The sequence below is a fragment of the Pan paniscus genome, chromosome 2 (genome assembly GCF_029289425.2).
Source record: "Pan paniscus chromosome 2, NHGRI_mPanPan1-v2.0_pri, whole genome shotgun sequence".
Lineage (NCBI taxonomy): Eukaryota > Metazoa > Chordata > Mammalia > Primates > Hominidae > Pan > Pan paniscus.
Window position 1 is genome coordinate 99,106,490 of NC_085926.1, and position 8,369 is coordinate 99,114,858.

Below are 8,369 nucleotides of genomic sequence, written 5' to 3' on the forward strand. Positions count from 1 at the left end.
GTCATACAGCTTTATCTTTTTTTTTTTTAAACCACAGGTCATTCAGATGTTCATCTAAGTTTGAGAGCATTGCCCAGAGAGTTAATCAGTTAAAATATACCTAACATAACTTACATAGTGACCTCAACTTCCCCTCACATGCACCTCCTGCTTACTTCCTCAGTTTCCCTCCAGATATATCATCTCCTTCCCATATTTCAACCTAAACATTTGTACTTGTGATCACACCTGGTTGCATCATTCAGTATCTCTCCATCGCCATCTCTTTTATATTCCTAGGTGATCTTAGACTAGGCACTGCTTCCATTTGGCTCTTTTCATACTTTATTTCTAATCTATCGAGATTAGATTCTTGCCAACATTGTCTAGACTAGGCTTGATTTTTAGGCCATTTAAAATAAGCACTGAGGCAAAAAAAATCTAGAAATCAAAGTATTATTCTACTGCCCCTATAACTTCCATTCAAAACAACCTGGCCTGGGTCTGACTGGGGCATGGGCACAAATGGACCATCTTGACTTCCTGGGAAAAGGCAGCGAAAGAGGAAGAAGTTGTAAGAGAGGGTACCCAGCTATGGAGGGTTAGAAAGTCCCCATCTCCTGCCATGAATCTCAAACCAGTACTGACCAGATAAAGCAGTGGGGCAGCAAGAGGGAAGAAAGGGTGATAGCAGCAGGAAGGAAGATGGTGGGACAGCTACCAGTGTGTATGGTGGATTGTGGCACTGAGTATACAAAACTGGGACATGTTGCAAATACAGAACAATAGTTTATTATCCCTTGATGTATTGCTTTCAAGAATTCAGCAAAAGTAGGCAATTAAGCTCGAAAGAGGGTGATAAAGAAAGCCAATGTCATAGACTTCTTCATTCGGGATGATGTAACAGGAAAAGCCACATATACCATGAAGTGGTGAACCCGCCATGGTTTAGTTGAAGACTGTTGACAGAAAGGTTTGGAGCAAGTAATCTTTAAATACTTAAAGCAGAACATGTGGGTCATTACTTTCTTTTCACTAAACGTCCACTGAATGCTCCAGAAAACAGAATATGCTGCCGAAATAGTGTTTGAGTTCTTCAATATTCCAGGCTCATACATAGCCATACAGGCTGTTCTTGCATTAGCAGCATCCTGAGCATCAAAACAAATAAGAAAACAGGCATTGACTGGTATGGGAAGAGATAGTAAAGATGGTGGCACTCCTGTCCCACCTCCAACTGAAGGATATGGGGTTGGCAACTGCCATCCCACCTCCAGCTGAAGGATATGGGGTTAGCAACTGCCATAAGCACATTCCAATCATAGGGCAAGCATCACATATTTCATTCAGCAACTGTTCAGAGGCTGAGAAGTAGAAATTCCTTCAGAGCAATCCCTAGAAACAGCTACTGCAGTAAAGGAGTGCTACAGTTACGTCTGCCCAGATTTAGTAAAAGAATTTAACAAGTATGACACAGATGGGCCAAGTGGATTAAACAGTATACTGCAATCAGGGCAATCTCAAAGAAAGAATTTTCCATTGACGTTAGTTATGAGAGATCTTTGTGACTTGAAATCTTTTTTCACCTAGAATTTGCTAATTATGACTTCACACAACTACCTAAGAGGTAGCAGATGAAGCAAGTCAGAATGATCAGAATAATATTCTGGCTGGGCATGGTGGCTCACGCCTGTAATCCTGGCACTTTGGGAGGTCAAGGTGTGTGGATCATTTGAGGCCAGGAGTTTGGGAACAGCCTGGCCAACATGGTGAAACCCCGCCTCTACTAAAAATACAAAAATTAGACGGGCATGGTGATGCACACCTGTAATTCAAGCTACTCGGGTGACCGAGGCACGAGAATTTCTTGAACCAGGGAGGTGGAGGTTACAGTGAGCTGAGATGGCATCACTGCACTCCAGCCTGGGTGACAGAGCGAGACTGTTTAAAAAAAAAAAAAAAAGAATTATCAGAGCTGAGCTGATATCAGAGTTTTCTCTGCAAGAATATTAACCTCACTGAACTGGATATGCAGGAACTTTGAGTATTGTTTTTATATTTTGAAGGAAAAAAAGTGACCAAGATAAATTTTTTTAAGTAGCCTCACACACACACAACGTGAATGTATTTAATGTCACTGAAGTATATGCTTAAAATAGTTAAAATAATCACCTTTATGCAATGTATTTGCTTTTTAACAATTTAAAAGATAAAAAAATGCATTCTTAAGTAGCCCTATGACACTTAGCATTACTCATTCATGAGACAAGGAATCCCAGTAATTATGAATTTCTACCATCCTCCCCACAAAAACAATTTGGTTTTTGTTACAAGTGCTTTTAGAACTAAGAAGTTAATATCTTAGATAAAGTCTACTGATATTCTTTTTCTTGTTAAAAAAAAAAAAAGTAAAGGCAAGACTGTTGGACCAGTTATACTTCATGTGCTAAAAAAGCAGTATTCACAACATTTCGGTATTGCCACACTATTTAGCCTCCTCATATTGAGATTTTCTCCTAGTTCACATGTCTAAGCAGGTATCTCAGACCCAGTGTGTGAGGGGCAGTCGGAGAGGCTGGTGCTGTGTGTGCAAACAATTGTCTGCTTCTGAGGGAGAAGATGTTGACTCTCTTATTAACGCTCCTGTGGCAGGAATGACTGACAATGCCAGGGCTCAAATCTCTATTAGCTGATTTGGGGTGGTTTTGATGGACTTGTTTCCTCTTTGCTCTTTAACAGTAAACAGCAAGTTGGCAACATTTATGGGCAAATTTTTTTTTTTTTTTTTTGAGACGGAGTCTCGCTGTCGCCCAGGCTGGAGTGCAGTGGCGCCATCTCGGCTCACTGCAGGCTCTGCCCCCCGGGGTTCACGCCATTCTCCTGCCTCAGTCTCCCAGCAAATATTTTTATAATAATTCAGAAAGGATCATTAGTATCGTCCCATTGTTGCAATAACATGAAATGTATTTGAGAAAGATGTATGCAGATTTTGGTAGGACTTTCATGAAAACATTAGTTCCCAAAAGTAATTTGTTATTTCTATTTTTTCCCAAGAAAGAGGCTGAAACATTGAATAGCTTTAAATGTCTAGGGCCTTCATGGTAAGTCTTAGTTCTAACAGATTTAGAGACATATCTTATGCGATCTGTGTACTCTCCATTCTCCAGTTGCTTTTGAAAAGAACTGAAGTGCTCCTGGGCGATGCTCTTTAGTGACAGAGTTTTGATTATTTCATTGGGTCTCACCTTCTTACCTGTTCTTCTGACTCCATCAAGCAAACCATAGTGTATATGGTCAACAGTCTATGCCCAGAAGTTCTGGGAACAATAGGAAGACCTACAATGACTATGAGTCTTTCATCCACTTTAAAGCAAACCTTCATCACTGTCATTGATTTTTTCATGTGTTTTGTTTGTAATACTGAAAAGAATAAGGAGGCCAGTAGCTGTTTCCATCAAGAAGCAAGCACTGGCTAAGTATATGCTGTGCACCCAGCATTGTGCTACAGGGATATAAGCTTAAAACATGGTCACTATTCTCAAGAAGATTGCAACACAGTTGAAAGGGCAGGATATGCACACAGAAACTTTTAGGGGAAGAAGTGGGCATCAGGAAAAATAACGTGTGTTGTCTCCTGACTTAGTGCATTGTGTGGTCTCACACCTATGTCTCAGCCAAATTTGTTTTCTCCTGATGTTGGCCACGTTAACTACAGGTTCTCCTTGATTCTAACTCTTAGCTAATTAAAGAGAAATATTTTGTCCCTGTTGCTTTCAAAGCATCATGCTCCCCTACTGGATGCTCCCAAAACCTGAGCGGTCATGTACTCCATCTCCACCTACATTATGCTAGGATGCAAAAAAGGATGATTTTTGCTAGTACAGAAATAGTTCTGTACAGATTTCACCTTGGCTGTGGCTGAAGGCCATAGGAGGAACCCAGGAGGTTTAAGTTAGAGGCAAATCTAAGCAAGACACCCCATGATGTATGCAAATCACCACCTACTACTAACTTACAGTTCTTAGTAATCATGGTATTTCCCCTGCCAGGTGAGAATGACCTGTAGCCCTTAGTCCATGTTCACACACCTTGGCTCTTCTGGCCTTCAGACTGATTTCTCCTCAATCCTCAATGCAAATTACCCCACATGAGCTCATTTTGTTATCCTTCCCCAAAAAATGTCCATTGTTTAATGATAGCTGAGAAGTTTATATTGGAATCCCCACTATGACATAAAAATTCAGGAACTGACACAAGCAGACCTCTCCATCCATTCAACCTTATCCACTTTTACTATCTATAGTGGGTTGACAGTGTCCTGCCAAAAGATATGTCCAAGTCCTAACGCCTGGCACCTGTGAATGTGATCTTATTTGTAAATAGGGTCTTTACAGATGTCATTAAATCAAGTATCTCTTGGGGAGACCATCCTAGATTCAGGATGGGCCTTAAATTCAATGATCAGTGTCCTTAAAAGAGAAATGAAAAAAGGATTAAAGACACAGAGACCCAAGGGAGAAGGCCATGTAAAGACAGTGGCAGAGATGGGAGGGATGCATCTACAAGCCAAGGAACACCAAAGAGTGCCACCTGAAGATGGAAAGGCGCAGAGCACAGTTTCTCCCTCAGAGTCTCCAGAAGGAACCAGCCCTGCCAAAACCTTCATTCCAGGACTTCTAGCCTCTGGAACTGTGAGAGAATACATTTATAGTAATTGGTTACAGCAGCCTTAGGAGACAAATACACTAGCTAACAGTCACTTCATTGTCCCTGAAATATAACATCCTCTTTCCCACCCCCATACCTTTGCTTACCAATTCCCCCACTCAGAATGCGATATCCTTCACCTTTTCTCTCATGCCTCTTAACCTTCAGGCTTCTCTAAAATCCTACTTATTCCAAGCAATTTTCCCCAACTGATCCTAACCACTTATATTCCTAACTGTTTACCTTGATATATATAATACACTGTTTTCCCTTACTATGTAAGGTTCTGTGTTTCCTTAAAGACATGGAAAGTTCCATGAGTACAGATTCTGATGCTGTGCCTATATAACATTAAACTGGTAAGTGCTTGGTGAAGGTATATTTAATTATTGTACATCATTTGGTAACCCAAGAAAATGGGCTTCACAGGCTGGTAAATAACAGCTGCAGCACCACTGACAGTAACAATTAAATCTCAGGGATCTTAAGCAGACTCACTCCACAGAGAATCCTCTGGGATACATCTACTATAGCTCAATTACAATGGGATGAAGAAGGTCCCATGTCATTCCCCTGAAGTGCTGCTTAAGGCTGAAACTCCACCGCAAAAGCTGTTACTGTCACCCTGTCATTGTTTTTGTAAAATTAAAGGGAACCCACAGGAGGTTCTCACAGCAAGACCGTATAAATAGTGTTACAGTAATTAGTGATACTGAAGATCATTGATGTATTTTGGTCACAGAGGTCTGAGGCTGCTGAGGCCAGATTGAAATTTAAAAAAAATTAATAGTAAAATAAAATGAATGAAAATGACTCAATAGAAATGTTCAAATATTTCTTTGTGATCCAAGCACGAATAAAACATTTTCTCAGAGTGAAATGGCCTTAAGTAGACATTTTCAAATTATCTTTCCTTTTATTCTTTCTTTCATTCCAGCCAGCAGCTTTAGAAAAACACTCTTATTTTCATACCTTCTTGGCTACACATTTTCAGGACTCTCAAGTAGAAAATAATTACCCAACTCTCTGTGAAAAGTAGATGACCTGAGATCTTCAAGGCCAAAGCTGATCTAGAGTGAAGTTATCAACCAGCTGTCAGAGACGCCATTAGGACATAATACGCAGTGGACACTTCTCCTTCTGGCCTCTCTGGTTAATAGAATATGAGTTGTGAGGTGACAAACTGGGTGGGATTGGGAGGATACTGTAGAAGACACCTTATTGAGACTTCCAAATCATCATGGAAGTTTCCCTCTCTGAGTTGGTCTCAGGCCTGGGCATTGTCTGCCTCCCGTGGTGGAGTGGAATCCATGTGGTCAATAGAATTGTTTAAGCTTCCCCAAGCCAACAAGTCCTGCCTCCCCTAACATCTCAGGATCCCAGGGAGAATGGACACTAGGTCCTGGTGAGGATAACTAATGATACCCTTTCACTCTTTCACTTATCACCAAGCCTAGCTAGGCAGATATTTCATACCCGGGCTCCACGTGTCCTACAGACATGTGGACTCTGCACTCCATTAGCCCACTCCCACTGGCCACCCACCACATGCCATACCTCTGGAGCTAGAGAGCTGCCACAGTGACCTCACCTGTTCCCCAGGACAGCAGTTCTTCTTGAAAGTGCAGATTTTCCTTCTCCTCTTTATACTTGGTCAGGATGAGTTCCTAGAGAAAAATTAAACCTCAAGAGACATATTCCTTCCCTGTCTTTCCCTTCTTCTCCCTCATTTTCTCTCTCTCTCTCTCTCTCTCTCTCATACACACACACACACACACACACACACACACACGCGTGCATCTGGAGAGCCAAACTTGGCTCATTATTTCCTTTTCTGTAATGTACATGTATTCAGTAGGTTATGAAGTATCAAAAAACTTAAAAAGCTTTCCTAACATACTGAGGAGGAAAACAAAACCAAGTATTGGTCTGTTTGGTGGAGATGTTTGTGATATTCAAGGCCCTGTTGCTGACCCTGTGGGTTGGCACAGCACTCACACGTACAGAGCAGGCGGGATAGTGACTGGCATAAGTGCCGCCTGCCACCACCTTTCTGGGTCTTCCAGGCTTCGTGGCAAGCCATCTCTCAGAGACCTACAGTCTTCTTCTGAAATCTGCTCTGTATTATCAACACTCTGGGTCTGCAAATAGTTCTGTACATTCCAGAAAAAATAGTTCTCAATCTGGGCTAGACATTAGACTCACCTGGAAAAATGTATTAAATAGCTGATGCCTGGGCCTCGCCCTAAAGATTCTGGTTTAATTAGCCAGGAGTTGTTCTCCTGGATCGGGGGATTAAAAGTTTCCCAGGTGGCTATAACGTATGGCGTAGATTAAGTGGGCCTGGGAATGGGGAGTGGTAGGAAGTGGGTCAGAGTTCAAATGGCACAGCCTTGATGTAAATTCATATTTGCAAATAGATTTGAGAGGAAAATTAGACACTAATTCCTCTCACAATCAGTATCGTAACCCTGCTTCTGCTCCCTATTACAACTATTTCCCTTTCAACTGCAGCTTAAAACAAATATTAAAAATTTTGTCATAAACAGTATTCTTAGCTAAGCAAAGATTTCACACCAAGGCTCCACATGTCCCACAGAAAGGACTCTGCAATTTATGAGCCCACTCCCACTGGCCACCCACCCCACCACCTGCCATAACCACTGGAGCTAGAAAACTGCTACAGTGACCTCACCCATTCACCAAAACAGCAGTGTTTCCATCTACTGTCCATTCTCCTTCCATTTACTGTCTCTGTAGGAAGACGTAAATGTTGGCATTGCATTAGAGAGTGAGGAGAAAAAACGTTACCATCCTAAGTGAACTCAGAATGTGTTCATCACATCACCTTACCCTGCATTCACTTATTTTCCTCCAAACCCAAAGCAGGAAAAAGAGGTCTACCTTTCCTGTCTTGTGCAGTCATAGGCTATTTTAATTAGAAGAAAGTATAGATAATTAACTGGAAGGCCTTATTCTATTATTAAAAAAGAAGCTAATTATTTCTCCAAAAAATACTAGTAAATAACACCCTTACGTGACATATTGTCATAACCCTGTTCAAATGAGGACAAGGCCAGTTTATCAGATTTTCCTCTGACTCATAAAATTCTCCACTCCTCCAGAGCCTACAATTCAATTACAGAGAGAAACTATAAACTACCCTACCCTGTAGAGTGCAGGAGAAAAAATTAGCCATCATCTTTATTTATGAGTATTCTAAACAAAGAAGCTGGCAAATGTGGATACAGTCGATGTCTCCCAGGCCACACCAACCAGGGGGTAAAAATAGGGTCACCATGTGTTTTAAGCAGGATTTTCTGGCTTTGTTCTCCAGCTACTCTGCCAAAACTTTAGGCCCCTCTTAGAAAACTCTCAAAGAATTCTGGGAGAGGGGTACTGGAACTGATGCTTGTGTTTGCCATGGGTTTCTGTGCTTTTCATCTGTCCTGCTCAAGCTCCCAGAGGAGATAGTGCCTGTCTCAGAGGAATCCAAAGTTGTGAGCTACACCAGCACCACCTGCTAAAGATGATAGCACAGCTGCCCATGTTAAGAGTGCCACGGCCACACTCCAAAGGCACAGTCTTCACTCCTGGATCAGCTGCTGTTACAGAGCTGATAATGGCTTCAGCGATCCGGAGAGGCTCTTGAAGAATGGCTGCTCCTCACCTGACTCTTTCTT

At 41.7% G+C, this 8,369-nt stretch overlaps 1 pseudogene; it reads left to right on the forward strand.

The window, feature by feature from the left end:
• Positions 1-745: 745 nt before the first annotated feature.
• Positions 746-2,142, forward strand: LOC100969074 (actin-related protein 3-like; annotated as a pseudogene).
• Positions 2,143-8,369: the final 6,227 nt, after the last annotated feature.